Below are 17004 nucleotides of genomic sequence, written 5' to 3'. Positions count from 1 at the left end.
TATTTTGGAAATTATGTTCTGAGGTCACCCAGGGGTAGCTTGCCTTAAGGTAGTGTGACAAAGTTCCTCCTCTATCTTGGTGGGTCCTGTGCTTATTGGCGGATTTTCTTGCCTCAGAGATTCACCATGTGGGTTGGGGAACAGCCCAAAGACCTTCCCCTCTGGGAGAGCCCACAGTCCAGGTCAATTGGAAGGTTTGGGGGGGAACCCGGGCCTGCCCTCTCCTCTGGGTTCCAGCCCAGGGCCCTGTGGACTGCACCTGTCTATCATGCCTCCTGTAACAGCTGCATGACAGCTACAACTCCCTGGGCTACTTCCCCATGGCCTCCTCTAAACACCTTCCTTAGTCTCACCACAGGACCTTCCTCCTGGTGTCTGATAACACTTGTACTCCTCAGTCCTCCAGCAGCACACCCTCTCCTTGCACCTCTTACTCCCAGCTCCTCACACTCACATCATAAACTGAAGTGAGCTCCTTTTTAAAACCCAGGTGCCCTGATTAGCCTGCCTCAATTGATTCTAGAAGCTTCTTCTTAATTGGCTCCAGGTGTCCTAATTAGCCCACCTGCCTTAACTGGTTCTAGCAGGTTCCTGATTACTCTAGTGCAGCCCCTGCTCTGGTCACTCAGGGAACAGAAAACTACTCATCCAGTGACCAGTATATTTGCCCTCTACCCCACTGGTCTGGGTCTGTCACAGTAGGTTTCACCACACAGGTGGTGTGAGACACTTATCTCCCTAAATGACTTGGGTATTGTGGAGTTTAGTGGAAGTTGATTTGCATACAGAGTCAAATGGTAATGAAGAGATTGTGGGGACCCTGAGAGAAGAAATTAACAGGAAGAGGTGAATAGCCACAGAGGGAATCCTGTTTATAGCTAAAGAACAAAAGACTGGTTAGTATATCTATACTGGCACTAGAAAAGGTTTAGAAAAGGGCAACTAAAATGATTAAGGGTTTGGAACGGGTCCCGTATGAGGAGAGATTAAAGAGGCTAGGACTTTTCAGCTTGGAAAAGAGGAGACTAAGGGGGGATATGATAGAGGTATATAAAATCATGAGTGATGTGGAGAAAGTAGATAAGGAAAAAGTTATTTACTTATTCCCATAATACAAGAACTAGGGGTCATCAAATGAAATTAATAGGCATCAGGTTTAAAACAAATAAAAGGAAGTTCTTCTTCATGCAGCGCACAGTCAACTTGTGGATCTCCTTACCTGAGGAGGTTGTGAAGGCTAGGACGATAACAGAGTTTAAAAGAGAACTGGATAAATTCATGGTGGTTAAGTCCATTAATTGCTATTAGCCAGGATGGGTAAGGAATGGTGTCCCTAGCCTGTGTCTGTCAGAGGGTGGAGATGGATGGCAGGAGAGAGATCACTTGATCATTGCCTGTTAAGTTCACTCCCTCTGGGGCACCTGGCATTGGCCACTGTCGGTAGACAGGATACTGGGCTAGATTGACCTTTGGTCTGACCCGGTACAGCCTTTCTTATGTCCTAATGGGTGCATAAAGACACCCTGGCATCCTTCATCTGGGGAGACAGGCTGCTAGCAGTCTTGTTCTCACCAAAGGAGGGTCTCACCCAGCCTGGTGGAGCAATACTGTGAGAAGGACTTTAAGTATGTAGTACCTTATTAGAGATCAGGGCATCTTGTTAGATAAATTTAGTCTCCAGAATGTTTATTATTGTTTTATACAAAACCCTTTGTTTCCAATATTTATGTTCACTAGCACTGAATCTGTTCTTTGTTAAATAAATGTACACTGACTTTCTCTATAAAGAAATCTATGTGTTAAGCAGAGCTGTGTTCTGAAGGTGTGACTAGTAAGTTGTGGTGTACTGTTCCTTTGGTAACAGCAGACCTGGTAATTCTGTGAGTATCCAGGGGTTAGTGGGCTGTACGCCACAGGGAAATGCTCAGAGGACATGGGGGTTGGAGCATGCCTCTCACTAACCTGCATGAGATGAGAGGGGAGTGCTTGTGTTGCCTGTGACTGCGAGGGCCAGGGATCTGATCCCTAGTAGGTACAGATAAGGCTTCTTTAGACCAAGGTCAGGTGGTAATGGAGTGCCTCATAACCCTGGAAAGAATCACAATTGCCTCTAGAATACTTAGCTTTTTTATTTCATTTTAGTTCTTTTTTGAAATCCCTTCAAAAATTCTCTCTGCTATTGAGGTGCACAGAAATGAACACAACATTCCAGGTGCCTCCCAAAGAGGCCAAGGGACTACTGCCTCCCTATTTTATATCATCATGGGTCACTCATTTTTGTTGCTGTATTACCTGACAAGCTCATATCTGATGAGATACCTGTTACCATCACTAGATCTCCATTATTACCGATTCCCAGATTTCTTCCTCCCATTGCATATATACATTTCCAATTATTTTCTGGTCCTCTATTAGTTTCTCCCTTAAAATTATGCTGCAGCATATGGAAACATTAATGTATTGGGGCTCATATCTCATGTCTAAAAACATTGCCTGCTGGAGAAATTGACTAACAGCAACCAGATTTAGCAATAAAGCAGTTTCAGGATCAATCTATTGGCTTATCAATTTGCTGTCTATTTTTATTATGCTTATCATACACACCATGCAGGACTGTCCTACAAGACAGCTTCAGGTTCTTGGAAACGTGGAACATTAAAACTCATCTAAACAATGCCCTTGAAGATTATTTTACTTGGAGCTCTATAGACTGAAGACATCTGAGACTATATTTATTCATTTGATTCTCTTGCTGCAGGCTGCTTGCTTGCAGATATGTTTTTCAAAGGATGGATTTATATTTTATTTTCAGAGTAAAGTGTATTTTCAGAGTAAGGAAAAAAACATTTTAAAAATGTTAATAAAGTTATTGAAAAAAATGCTCACTAAAATCTGGATAATTACAGGAATCTTAACTCTTTTCATTAACTTTCTCCAGGTGCCAAATTCTGGTGACAGTTGGTAATTTACTGAGGCTGCAGCTATCCACCACCACTATATGGCAGCATGATGAGATGCGTATCTCACTCAGGCTGCAAAAGGGTAATACGGGCATGCGGCCAATTGCCCAGCCTGGGTCCACCTAGCAGGTAGGCCAGGACTACTTAGAAATAAAGCCCAGCTAGGAAAGCAGGGTTTGTCTCCATGAACACAGTGCCCCAGCGAGCCTGGATGGGGATATATTGGGACAGCAATTTTGCTAGAGGCAGAAAACCATGCATGATAGAACTGAAACAGATTTCGATGGCATGTCAGACTTTCTAAGTAAAACACCCTTAAACATATGCTTTCTGGCACTGGTCTCAATAGTATTTCTCATCTGCATTGAAAAAAGCCTTGTGAACTTCGGTAGACTGAAAATTGGATACATCTTGTTTTGTTCTTTATGCACATGTTGATTGGTGCCACCCTTCAATGATTGCCATTAACTGCAACTTATACACGCAAGCCTTGTTCCTTTTCCAAAACCTTTTCTTAGAAATACTTTGGTATCTGGGTGGGTGGTTTCCCCCCCAGATGAAATCTTCTACATGGATCTTCTGGGACAGGGAGCTCTAGGAGCAGGAAGAGGACTGCAGCACTATATTTCCCACTGCCCTGAATCCCCTGCAGGGGGCTGGTGCATGGGGAAAAAGGTGGGAGAGGGCAAAGTCAGGTTGGGAGTAATCCCATTGTAGAGGAGAACACTCTCCTTGCAGCTGCATACCATGCTGTAGTCCTGTTTGCGCTCCCAGAGCTCCTAGGCCTTGCAGCCTTTTATCTGAGCCTGCTGGGCTCTCATTGGGTGTCCCTAGCCCTTTGAGGATGAGGTGTCTATATATTCCAAGATGGCTGCTTCAAAGAGACTTCTCTAGGGAGGCCTGGAGGATCTACCTTCACTGCACCCTTCCTCCCATCTTGCTTCCTTTCTGGGGCAGGGTGTAGTAGGTCCAAAGGGCCTCCTGTAGGTAATCACAAAGAACAGGTACACTCTGTCACATTCATTCTCCCCCTTGATGCCAGTGATTAATATACTCCAAAGTTAATACAATCTGAGACTGCACTGACTCTAACATAAAGCAAAAACTCCCACAGATTTGCAGGGGCAACTTCCAGTAGCAGAATCCTTTGCAGCACATGGTCTCTTTACTTAAGTGACTGTGTCTCTTGTACACATGCTGGGGGCTAAACCTTCTGATTATTCCATTAGAAAAATTGGGAGGAATCCATATGAAGGCTCTTTCCTGCAGGCTTTGCATTAGAGGGATGTGAGATAGAATGAGGTAGTCTTAAATTGTTGGATGCTGAGTAATTTTATCTTAAAAATTACTGAGTGTTTAAAGTAACAAGAAGTTGTAGGCAAGCTCTTACTAATTGTTTCTCTTTCTGCCAACTCAGGGGTGTGGTTCCCACTCTTTAGGCACAAGAGTTTCATAGATTCATAGATTCTAGGACTGGAAGGGACCTCGAGCGGTCATCGAGTCCAGTCCCCTCCCCTCATGGCAGGACCAAATACTGTCTAGACCATCCCTGACAGACATTTATCTAACCTACTCTTAAATATCTCCAGAAATGGAGATTCTACAACCTCTCTAGGCAATTTATTCCAGTGTTTAACCACCCTGACAGTTAGGAACTTTTTCCTAATGTCCAACCTAAACTTCCCTTGCTGCAGTTTAAGCCCATTGCTTCTTGTTCTATCCTTAGAGGCTAAGGTGAACAAGTTTTCTCCCTCCTCCTTATGACACCCTTTTAGACACCTGAAAACTGCTATCATGTCCCCTCTCAGTCTTCTCTTTTCCAAACTAAACAAACCCAATTCTTTCAGCCTTCCTTCATAGGTCATGTTCTCAAGACCTTTAATCATTCTTGTTGCTCTTCTCTGGACCCTCTCCAATTTCTCCACATCTTTCTTGAAATGCAGTGCCCAGAACTGGACACAATACTCCAGTTGAGGCCTAACCAGTGCAGAGTAGAGCAGAAGAATGACTTCTCGTGTCTTGCTCACAACACACCTGTTAATGCATCCCAGAATCATGTTTGCTTTTTTTGCAACAGCATCACATTGTTGACTCATATTTAGCTTGTGGTCCACTATAACCTCTAGATCCCTTTCTGCTGTACTCCTTCCTAGACAGTCTTGTCCCATTCTGTATGTGTGAAACTGATTGTTCCTTCCTAAGTGGAGAACTTTGCATTTGTCTTTGTTAAACTTCATCCTATTTACCTCAGACTATTTCTCCAATTTGTCCAGATCCTTTTGAATTATGACCCTATCCTCCAAAGCAATTGAAATCCCTCCCAGTTTGGTATCATCCGCAAACTTAATAAGCATACTTTCTATGCCAATATCTAAGTCATTGATGAAGATATTGAACAGAGACGGTCCCAAAACAGACCCCTGCAGAACCCCACTTGTTATACCTTTCCAGCAGGATTGGGAACCATTAATAACTATTCTCTGAGTACGGTTATCCAGCCAGTTATGCATCCACTTTATAGTAGCCCCATCTAAGTTGTATTTGCCTAGTTTATCAATAAAAATATCATGCAAGATCATATCAAATGCCTTAATAAAGTCTACCACATCCACCACTTCTCCCTTATCCACAAGACTCATTATCCTATCAAAGAAAGCTATCAGATTGGTTTGACATGATTTGTTCTTTACAAATCCATGCTGGCTATTCGCTATCACCTTACTACCTTCCAAGTGTTTGCAGATGATTTCCTTAATTACTTGCTCCATTATCTTCCCTAACTGGTCTATAGTTTCCTGGGTTGTTTTTATTTCCCTTTTTATAGATGGGAACTATATTTTCCCTTTCCAGTCTTCTGGAATCTTTCCTGTCTCCCATGATTTTCCAAAGATAATAGCTAGAGGCTCAGATACCTCCTCTATTAGCTGCTTGAATATTCTAGGATGCATTTCATCAGGCCCTGGTGACTTGCAGGCATCTAACTTTTCTAAGTGATTTTTAACTTGTTCTTTTTTTATTTTATCTTCTAAACCTATTCCCTTCCCATTAGCATTCACTATCTTAGGCATTCCTTCAGACTTCTCGGTGAAGACCGCAACAAAGAAGTCATTAAGCATCTCTGCCATTTCCAAGTTTCCTGTTACTGTATCTCCCTCCTCACTGAGCAGTGGTCCTACCCTGTCCTTGGTCTTCCTCTTGCTTCTAATGTATTGATAAAAAGTCTTCATTCCTGTAGCTAGTTTGAGCTCATTTTTTGCCTTTGTCTTTCTAATCTTGCCCCTGCATTCCTGTGTTGTTTGCCTGTATTCATCCTTTGTAATCTATCCTAGTTTCCATTTTTTATATGACTCCCTTTTATTTTTTAGATCATGCAAGATCTCATGATTAAGCCAAGCTAGTCTTTTGCCACATTTTCTATCTTTCCTACCCAGCGGAATAGCTTGCTTTTGGGCCCTTAATAGTGTCCCTTTGAAAAACTGCCAACTCCTAAGGTTAGGGTTAGTCACTGATCAAGACCAAGGAAGTTAACCCTGGCTATATTAAAGGAGACAAATGACCGAATACAAAATAAACTGGTTACTTCTGTAACAATCCCTTGTATGTATCTCTGTGGGGAGCTTTTAACAGAGATTATACCTTTGATAGTGAATCACCACTAGGGGTGCTTCCCCTGGTAAGCCAAGCCCAAATTATATTTTCCAAATTTGTGAATTCAGTTTTAGAATCTTATTAGACACTTAACTGTTTATGTATGGGCAAAATTTCTTTAAGGACAATTGAAGCCTGTTTAGTTATTAAAAACCTAAGCAGGTTACTTCCTATAAAGTAAGCAATTTAAACTAAATCTTATGAAATCAAAGGAACCATTTAAGGATCTGTCTTAAGACAGGCCAATTATGAATCTTAAAACCAGTTCCCATGACATTCTGTTTACCAATGTTTAAACTTTAGGCCCTGTCTCTTCCTAAGGAATACATGATCTAACCTCCCGGTGACTAACAGCAGAAACTATTGGTGTTTCAAGTTACAATATTTCAATATCCCAAGAAAATCATTACAAGAGTTCTAAATCTAATCATTTGGGAGTATCTTAAATTAACTTCCTCTCACCAATCCATGGGAAGATTTTTTCCTGGGTGGGTTTCTTCTTGAGTCTTTTCTGCTTTTCTTATCTGTCTATGGCAGGGTGCTTATAGAGTACTGTGTTTCAGCAGGATAGCTAAATGTGAATAGGGGCGCTCATGTCAGAGTTTAAACCCTTCTCATTACTACATACATGGAATTGTAGGAGCACACATCTCTTTCAGGCTTGTTAGATTCAAAGTTGATTTCTTTCACCCTTTCATTGGCCGGTTGGCTTAGGTGATACTGTCATCTCCTGAATAGGCAAACTGTTGAATGACTATGCAACAGTTCTTTAATTGCCTTTGTTCTTATGATAGGAAAGATCTAGACTTTAATTCAATCCAGTTTGAGATTTCTTTCAACTATATTAGTTTGTTGGAAAGTCAACTTCTGCTTTCAAAAAAGTTCCAATGCTCCTGTTCTTTATCCAGAAAGTATAGTTCTCAAAATGTCATTTTTTTTTAATTTAAGAAGACAGTTACACGTTTTTCATTTTTAAATAGTTAAAAATTGTTCACTTCAGAAGACAAGAATTCTGACTCCAGAGTTGGTTGAGGCTTTGCTTGTGCACTGCCATAATTGATTCCCCATTAATATAGGTATCCTGTACTTAAATGGCCTCTTATTATTGTATTAGTTTAGCAAGGTCATTAGAATTCATATTGGTACATAAAGCATGTTACTATTCACATAGAAGTGACATTAGGAACTCTGCATTTAGCAAACATTTGCAAGTACTCATTTCAAAGGTGTTTGTTTTAAACTTATTTCATAACTGTTTCATATTCAGTTACATATTTTTTTTTCCCCCTCAAGTTAAGAACACACACGTTTTCTTGTAAGATAGTAGGAGTTGGTCGAGCCCACTTTAGCTAGATTTATTGCTCTGATATCACACTGCATTCCTTTTTACAATTACACCTCTACTTAAAACATGAATGTTGCACATGGTCTATCTTCTTGACGTTTGCTTGTCCTTGGGATATAGAAGCAGACGCCTTTTGGAGCTTCTTTTAATAGCTTTATCATTCTGTAATATAACTAGCTAAACATATGCATTATATTTCCAAGAATCCCAACTATAACATTCTTGTAGCTATATCTTAGTATTCAATAAAGGTGCAAAGAACCAATAATGTCTTAAATATGAAGTTGTAATAAATTATTTTTTGTAAGGATATTGAGGTCTCTCCCTAACAGGGACTTATTTCTATGTCTCTCCTCTTTTCCCCCCTCTTCATGTCTTTCATTTCAGAAGTCCCTAACTCACCCTGCCACCATTCCTTTCCCCATTCCATCTGTTAATATGATCTGTAATAGTTACCCAGGCTTTTAGAGTGCCACTGACTGAGCAAAGTGAGGCCTTAACTTGATGGCATTTCTGTCTGATACTATTTTGGGCAATAGATCTTCAGCATGACTTTAAATGAGTTACAGGATAGAGTTTATTGTAACATGTAAACACACCAAAAAAGACTTCCTTTAGTGACGGCTAAGGTATAAGTACACACCTCACCAATTCAGTCCGAGAGTCAGGGAAATAAGGGGAAAGTCTCCTGAATTCCTTGTAACTTTCACATCAAAAATAATGTAGGCAACATAGTAGAAAGTTCTCATTACCACCTCCAACGAATTCCAAAAAGCATTATGTACCCCAAACTCCCACTCTAGCATAAAATCTTAATAGTGACCTCAGATGCTCTCATATCAACATGATCACATTTCACTGTCACACATCCCATAAACTTGGGAAGTTATTCTGCTTCAATACTGCAGCGATCACAATAAGTGTTTCATAAACCTGGTGTTGGTCCGCTACAAAGTGATGAATTTGATCCTTTCTGAATAGAGCCTGCCCTGATCATATTGTAGATTCTTACATGTAAGTGTCCATTGCTTATATTTCCACCAGGTCAACTGATCAACTCACCCCAAAGAAAACTCACTCCAAGCAATTTAGTGTTCAATGTAGCTAAATTATCTCCAGAGGGAAGCTCATGCTTTCAGGGCAAAGTGGCATCTTTCTACAATCTTAGTCTTATGCCAATCCTTTTTTCCTGTTTCTCCTAGTTTTCCTTGTCTTCAATTCTTTCTCCCACATTGTCAGTCTTAAATAGCCCCTTGTCTACTTTCAGTCAAATAGGCAGTAAGCTGCATCATTGGTAGTCAACAACCAATGCTCTGATTTGTTGGTACTGCAGGAAAATAGAAGATGTTAACTTCCTTCAGGAGATACAGTGCAGTTTGCCACATGCTTAGAATTTTCTCTGAACTGGGCCTGGAGCTCTCCAACTTTTTCTTTAACTTTAGTTTCACAGCTGGCAACAAGAGCACTTTGGGTCATATTAGCGGTGGGTAAAAAAAAAAAAAGGCTCAACTTCACTGAAGTTGCATCCTCTTACTTCAGCAATGAATTTGTCCTTGTACAATCTCTTTTTAACAGTCTGTTTTAGTCTAGCTCTTCCTTTTTAACCCAGAACCAGTGTTTGTATATGTTTAATACAAAACATCACTGTATGAAATGTTGTGGATAACACTTTGGAATTAAAGCTAATTTACTTTAAAAAGTTATAATTTCTACAGAAGTCCTTTTTAAGGAGTATTATGCTCACAGCGGAGGCACTTGTACATAGGTTTACAAGACATTTCTAAGAGCATATGTCCATTATCCTGTCAGAGGAGAACTATTTCTTCCTGATTTCAGAGCTGCACTACCACAGAAAAGACAACAATGTGCCTTCAATCCTTCTTTTCTAATTATACTCTAATGGTCTTGAGGAACGGAAAGGATTTTTAGAAACTAACAGTCAGCAAATCAATAGTTTGATATTTTCTTATCTGAAATGTTGTAGTACTTTAACAGAACTGATCTTGTGGCATGGAGCCCAGGGGAAGCTTCAGAAATGGGGGGATAGTGCATCTCAATGTATTCCTTCAAATAAGTCTATTTCACTTCTTTAGAGAGATCTAATAGTCCCTCCTTGCCAGAGCAGGTAGCTATTAGCTCTCTCCAAGGTACACTCAAATTACGTGCCATGAATACTGTTTGGTCTATATACATCATTAGAAACTGCTAAAGTTGAATAGCAGTTAGCAGCTGTCCTACAATATTTGACATCTAGCAAAGAAATGCATCTGGGAACCACTGAGAATTCTTCACCATGCCGATTAATATCTAACAAGTGTGGGAAATGAAGTGGAATAACTATCCCTGTACCCATTCATAATGTTTACAAAATAAGTATTGAGTTTTTCTCCCAAATGCTGGGATTGATTTTGTTTCCTCTGTTGTTGTTGTTGTTTTTTTAATAGCAGTGGTGTCTATAAATAAGTGGCAGGAAAATTACTTCTCCTGTTTCACAATGCTTTTCTTATCTAGCAGGCACAGCTGTCACATATCATAAATAAAAGCATTTAGGTGTCTATGGCTAGACATACTAGTGCCTATGTCCTTTAAAGAAGTACATATTAAAGTATTTTGTGAATTTTAACTACTTTGCGAATTTTAACAAACATGCCAATTTTTGCCCCACTATAGATAGTGGTTGATGTATCTTTCTTACAAAATATATAAAAAGTCTCATTTTCCCTCCATATCACGTTACTGGGTTAACTAGCTGAGGTGTTATAAACCAGTTGCTCTCAACCAGGGGTATGTGTGCCCCTGGGGGTACTTAGAGGTCTTCTGGTGGGTACATCAACTCCTCTAGATATTTGCCAAGTTTTACAAGAGGCTACATAAAAAGCACTAGTGAAGTCAGTACAAACTAAAATTTCATACAATGATTTGTTTATACTGCTCTATATACTATACACTGAAATCTAAGTACAATATGTATATTCCAATTGATTCATTTTATAATTATATGGTAAAAATGAGACAGTATACAGTTTTTCAGTAAGAGTTTGCTGTGGCACTTTTGTATTTTTATGTCTGATTTTGTAAGCAAGTAGCTTTTAAGTGAGGTGAAACTTGGGGGTACACAAGACAAATCAGATTCTTGCAAAGGGTACAGTAGTCTGGAAAGGTTGAGAACCACTGTTATAAACTAACACATGCACATATTAAAGGTCAAACTCTATTTCTAGTCCTTTGCCCAGACTCTATGAAAAGAAAAAATAAAGTGTCAAAACCATGTGCCTAGTAAAAACTACTATATGTTTGTGTACACTAGTCTTTGGGGCAGAAAGAACACACACACACACACACACACACAAGGAAATTAGATCTAATTTACTTTTCACAATTTATTTTCGGTAGATATACGTTTTGCATTTAATTCAGTTTAGTAAATGACATTAAATTTGTCCATTTCACTGTTTTTCAAACCAGTAGTATAATATTATTGTTTATGGATTTCCAATGCTGCAACAGAATGTTTGACGCTGCAACTGTATTTTTTAAAATCTATTTTAGGGTTTCTGAAACTTAAATATTTATGCACAAAATTATCTCTAAAATTTGTCTTCATTTGTCTATGAAATCAGTTGTAAAGTTGAGAATTTCAGAATGAAAATCCATCTATGATATAAGTTGTATCAAAAGGTATTGAGGGAGATTGTTTTTAACCAACTAGCTTCCAGAGAGATGCTAAAGCTGGTCCAAGGAATGGATACGGAACCCCAATCTCAGTTACTTTAGGGAAAATCATTTTAAAATGTAAATTGTTAGTTTTTATTATCAAGATTGAGGGTTGACAAATATCACAATTAAAAAAGACATTTAAAATTAGGAAATTCCATACAAAACTACAATGAGAATATTATTGCATGGTTAATGATTCAAGTCTGGAATATCTATCCTCCTTTGGGTATGCATTATGATAGCCTATAATCACATCACATCATCCTGTTAAATAATACACACTTATCTCATAATTAACTTTCTCATTCCCTGAAGAGTACAGAAAGAAGACTTTTCTGGCTGAAGGAAATGCATGACATATGGCTGCTGATTGAGGGTCAGATTCAGTTTCTCTTAGGTCTGGTCTACACTGCCACTTATGTCGATGTAAGAAAAAAATCACCCCCCTGAGTGACGTAGCTTACATTGACCTAAAGCGGTGTCTACACCATCTATGTTGGTGGGAGAGCACTCTACCACTGACTTACCTTCTGCCTCTTGGGGAGGTGGAGTAGTGAAGTAGATGGGAGAGTGCTCTCCTATCTACTCATCACATCTTCAGCAGACCTGCTAAATCGACACCACTGCATCGATTGCAGCTGAGCTGATTAAGCATGCCAGTATAGACAAGCCCTTATTCACGCAGTAACACCTTACTCCAGGAGCAGTCCCACTGCAAACCACGAGGGGCAGATTCTGGTTTTAAATTATACCAGTGTACACCTTTAGAGAAAAGAGAACTTGTCATAAAGAAACCCGATACTTTTGTAATGATGTCTTAGACTGCCTACATCACCATAGTATTTGGGCATTTTCCAATAGTGCATTAAGTGACATGACTAACATTTGTTCTGTGTTTCATTCTCTCTCATCCTCGCCCTAATGGGAGAATTAAGTGTACAGTGTTTTGGTAGGGTTGAACATAGGAAATACATATTATAAAAAGGATCAATTTGCTCTGTGTTTGTTAGATAAGGCAAGTGTGTCTTGCATGTGGCGTGGAAAGTGGTAAGATTTGTGATGGTCTTTAGCCCCTATTGGCATTCATTCTCTAGTCTTAGTTTGACCACCGAGAAAGCTCTGTTTCTTGTATCAACAAGCTTTAGGCTTGTGGTAGAAAGTTCTGTTCTGCATGAAGAGTGAAGTTATGATCCATAGTCCTCATCTCAGAGCTCTAGGTGATCATTTAGATATGCTGGACCCAAACAAGTGAGCACCTGGTAGGGTTGGACTGATACACTAACCTACTATGGACAATGAAATTACTTTATGCCAAAGTCAATAAAAAGCTAGAAGCTATATGTATCCAATGAGGTGGAAATTAGTACATTTATATTGTATAACTGGAGATCTAATATGGTCAAATAATTAAATGCCATATTGTAATGGATATACAAGGAGGCAGAGTTAAAGTTCAACTTTTAAATCTTAAAATGGAACAAAATGTTTCCATTCTGTGAGATAAAAGTAAAGCAATTGTAAAAAGCTAGCAAATAAAACATGATGAATGGTTACCCCTGACAGGATTCTATGTCTCTTGCTTCCCTGTTCATATTTTCCCAACGTTTGGGGGGAAAGGGAGGGGAGAAACAAAACAAAAAGACCTGTGAGAGAGGAGTGCTGCTTCTAGCCAAGCTAATCATAAATTGCTGGGGGGGGGGAAGGGGGGAATCAAAGTCCTACAGGTCCTTATAATTCAGTATAGATAAAACAGTCGTATACAAAATGAAACAGAAAATGGAATAGTATTAGCCATTTTCATAATTAAAACTTGCAGAACAGCAGGAAATACACTGCCCAAGGCATGCTCCGACACCCTTGTTTAATCCTTCCTGTAAATCGGTACCAAAAAGTTATTGTTAGAAACTGATCAGAGCTTAGTTTACATCACTACATACACAACTAAGAAGGAATTCTCCAGAACTGCATGAGTGTAGAAAACCATACCCATTGACAGGGCCAGAAGGAAGACCTCTCTTCATATGGGAATAAGACCATTCAAGAGTACCAGGTTTTGCCACCTATGTAATAGACACAAACTTCTCCATTCGGGATTAATTGTTGCACTCTAAATGGAGAAAAGTCCACCATCCTGTTGCATAAAAATATTAACCAGCTAATATCTAGCCCATTGAAGTCAATCAGACCCAATCTTTTCTATCTCTTGATATATGGAAATGAATAGCCTCATACAGTCAATAATTGAGAGAACACTGCTTCTAGCAAGGTCCAAGTCACTGGGTGAATAACTCACTTTTTTTATTTCACCGGCATTTTGAAGAAATCTTTCAGTTTCGTGTTAAATTAAAAACTCCAAAGTTTTTGGCTATTGAATTTAACTCCATTTTGGGAGAGACCCAAGTTCAAACCTCTTCTCCAATGACCAGTCAAGTATTTTAAGAACATAAGAATGGCTATACTAGTTCAGACCAAAGGTCCATCGATCCCAGTATCCTGTCTTACAACAGTGGCCAATGCCAGGTGCCCCAGAGGGAATGAACAGAACAGGTAATCATCAAGTGATCCATTCCCTTGTCGCTCATTCCCAGCTTCTGGCAAACAGAGGCTAGGGTCTCCATCCTGGCCCATCCTGTCTAATAGCCATTGATGGACCTATCCTCCATTAATTTATCTAGTTCTTTTTTTTTTAACCCTGTTATAGTTTTGGCCTTCACAACATCCTCTGGCAAGGAGTTCCACAGGTTGACTGTGCATTGTGTGAAAAAATACTTCCTTTTGTTTGTGTTAAACCTGATGCCTATTAATTTCATTTGGTGTCCCCAGTTCTTGTGTTATGAGGAGTAAATAACACTTCCTTATTTATTATCTCCACACCAGTCATGATTTTATAGACCTCTATCATATCCCCCTTAGTTGTCTTTTTTTCCGAGCTGAAAAGTTCCAGTCTTATTAATCTCTCCTCATATGGCAGCCATTCCAGACCCTAATAATTATTGTTGCCCTTTTCTGAACTTTTTTCAATTCCAATATATCTTTTTTTGAGATGGGACGACCACATCTGCATTCAGTATTCAAGATGTGGGCATACCATTGATTTATACAGATGCAATAGGATATTTTCTATCTTATTATCTATCCCTTTCTTAATGATTCCCAACATTCTGTTCACTTTTTTTTTTGACTGCTGCTGCACATTGAGTGGATGTTTTCAGAGAATTATCCACAATGACTACAAGATCTTTCTTGAGTGGTAACAGCTAATTTAGACCCAATCATTTTATATGTATAACTGGGATTGGAAAACATAATGTGCATTACTTTGCATTTATCAACATTGAATTTCATTTCCCATTTTGTTGCCCAGTGACCCAGTTTTGAGAGATCCTTTTGTAGCTCTTTTGTAGCTCTTTGCAGTTTTCCTGGGACATAACTATCTTGAGTAGTTTTGCATCATCTGCAAATTTTGCCACCTCATTGTTTACCCCTTTTTCCAGATTATTTATGAATATGTTGAATAGGACTGGATACAGTTCAGACCCCTGGGGGACACCACTATTTACCTCTCTCCATTCTGAAAGATGACTATTTATTCCTACCCTTTGTTTCCCATCTTTTAACCAGTTACCAATCCATGAGAGAACTTTCCTTCTTATCCCATGACTGCTTACTTTGCTTAATAGCCTTTGGTAAGGGATCTTGTCAAAGGCTTCTGAAAATCTAAATACACTATATCCACTGGATTCTCCTTGTCCACATGCTTGTTGACCCCCTCAAAGAATTCTAGTAGATTGGTAAGTCATGATTTCCCTTTACAAAAAAAATGTTGACTCTTGCCCAACAAATTATGTTTATCTATGGCGTTGGCTACACTTGCGAGTTACAGCTCAGCCCCGGGCACCCTAGCTCACTCCCCGTCCACACTGGTAAGGCACATAGAGCGCTCTGACTCCGCAGCTACAGCACCTGCTGGTACTCCACCGCGGCGAGTGGAATAATGTTTGCTGAACCCCTGCTGGAGTGCTGTGGCACCATTGTGAACGAGGTGTTGCGTTACTGCGCTGTGATCAGCCTCCGGAAACGTCCCATAATCCCCTTAAGTCAAGTGGCCACTCTTGTCATTGTTGTGAATTCGGCTGCAGGAATGCGGAAATGCCCTTTCAAAGCTCCATTTCGGAGAAGCCGGTTGCTAATCAGCTCAGAGAAAAAGCAAACATTTGCTGTTTGCTTTGAGTGAGTGAGAAAGAGGCGGGGGGAGAGAAGGGGGGTCTGAACTTACAAGACAGCATCCTGATACACTCTCAGTACCCCAAAACCCCACTCTCTCTCCCCCCACATACACACACCCCATCCATTTGAAAAGCACATTGCAGTCACTTGCATGCAGGGATAGCTGCACATAATGCACCACTCCCAATGCTGCTGCAAGTGTTGCAAATGTGGCCACCCCAGTGAGCTTGAAGCTGTCAGTGTGGACAGACTGCAATGCTTTCCCTACTGCGCTCTACAAAGGCGGGTTTAACTCACAGTGCTCTACATCTGCAAGTGCAGCCATGCCCTAAGTGTCTGACAATTTTGTTCTTTACTATAGTTTCAACCAGTTTGCCCTGTACTGAAATCAGGCTTACCAGCCTGTAATTGCCAGGATCATCTCTGGAGCCTTTTTTAAAAATTGGTGTCACATTAGCCGTCCTCCAGTCATTTGGTACAGGAGCTGGTTTAAATGATAGGTTATAGACTACAGTTAGTAGTCCTGCAATTTCACATTTGAGTTCTTTCAGAACTCTTGGATGAAATACAATCTGGTCCTGGTGACTTATTACTGTTTAGTTTATCAATTTGTTCCAAAGCCTTCTCTTATGACACCTCAATCTGGGACAGTTCCTCAGTTTTGTCATCTAAAAAGAATGGCTCAGGTTTGGGAAGCTCCCTCACATCTTCAGCTGTGAAGACTGATGCAAAGAATTCATTTAATTTCTCTGCAATGGCCTTATCATCCTTGAGTGCTCCTTTAGCATCTTGATCATCCAGTGCCCCACTAGTTGTTTAGCAGGCTTTCTGCTTCTGATGTACTTAAAAAAAATTCTTGCTATTACTTTTTGAGTCTTTGTCTAGCTGTTCTTCAAATTCTTTTTTATCTTTTCTAATTACATCTTTACACTTCATTTTCCAGAATTTATGATCCTTTCTATTTTCCTCATTAGGATTTAACTTCCACTTTTTAAAGGATGCCTTTTTGCCTCTCACTGCTTCTCTTACTTTGTTGTTTAGCCACAGTGGCCCTTTTTTGGTTCTCTTACTATGTTTTTTAATTTGGGGTTACATTTAAGTTGAGCC

The sequence above is a fragment of the Malaclemys terrapin genome, chromosome 5 (assembly GCF_027887155.1).
Source record: "Malaclemys terrapin pileata isolate rMalTer1 chromosome 5, rMalTer1.hap1, whole genome shotgun sequence".
Classification (NCBI taxonomy): domain Eukaryota; kingdom Metazoa; phylum Chordata; order Testudines; family Emydidae; genus Malaclemys; species Malaclemys terrapin.
This window is presented reverse-complemented; position numbering follows the sequence as displayed.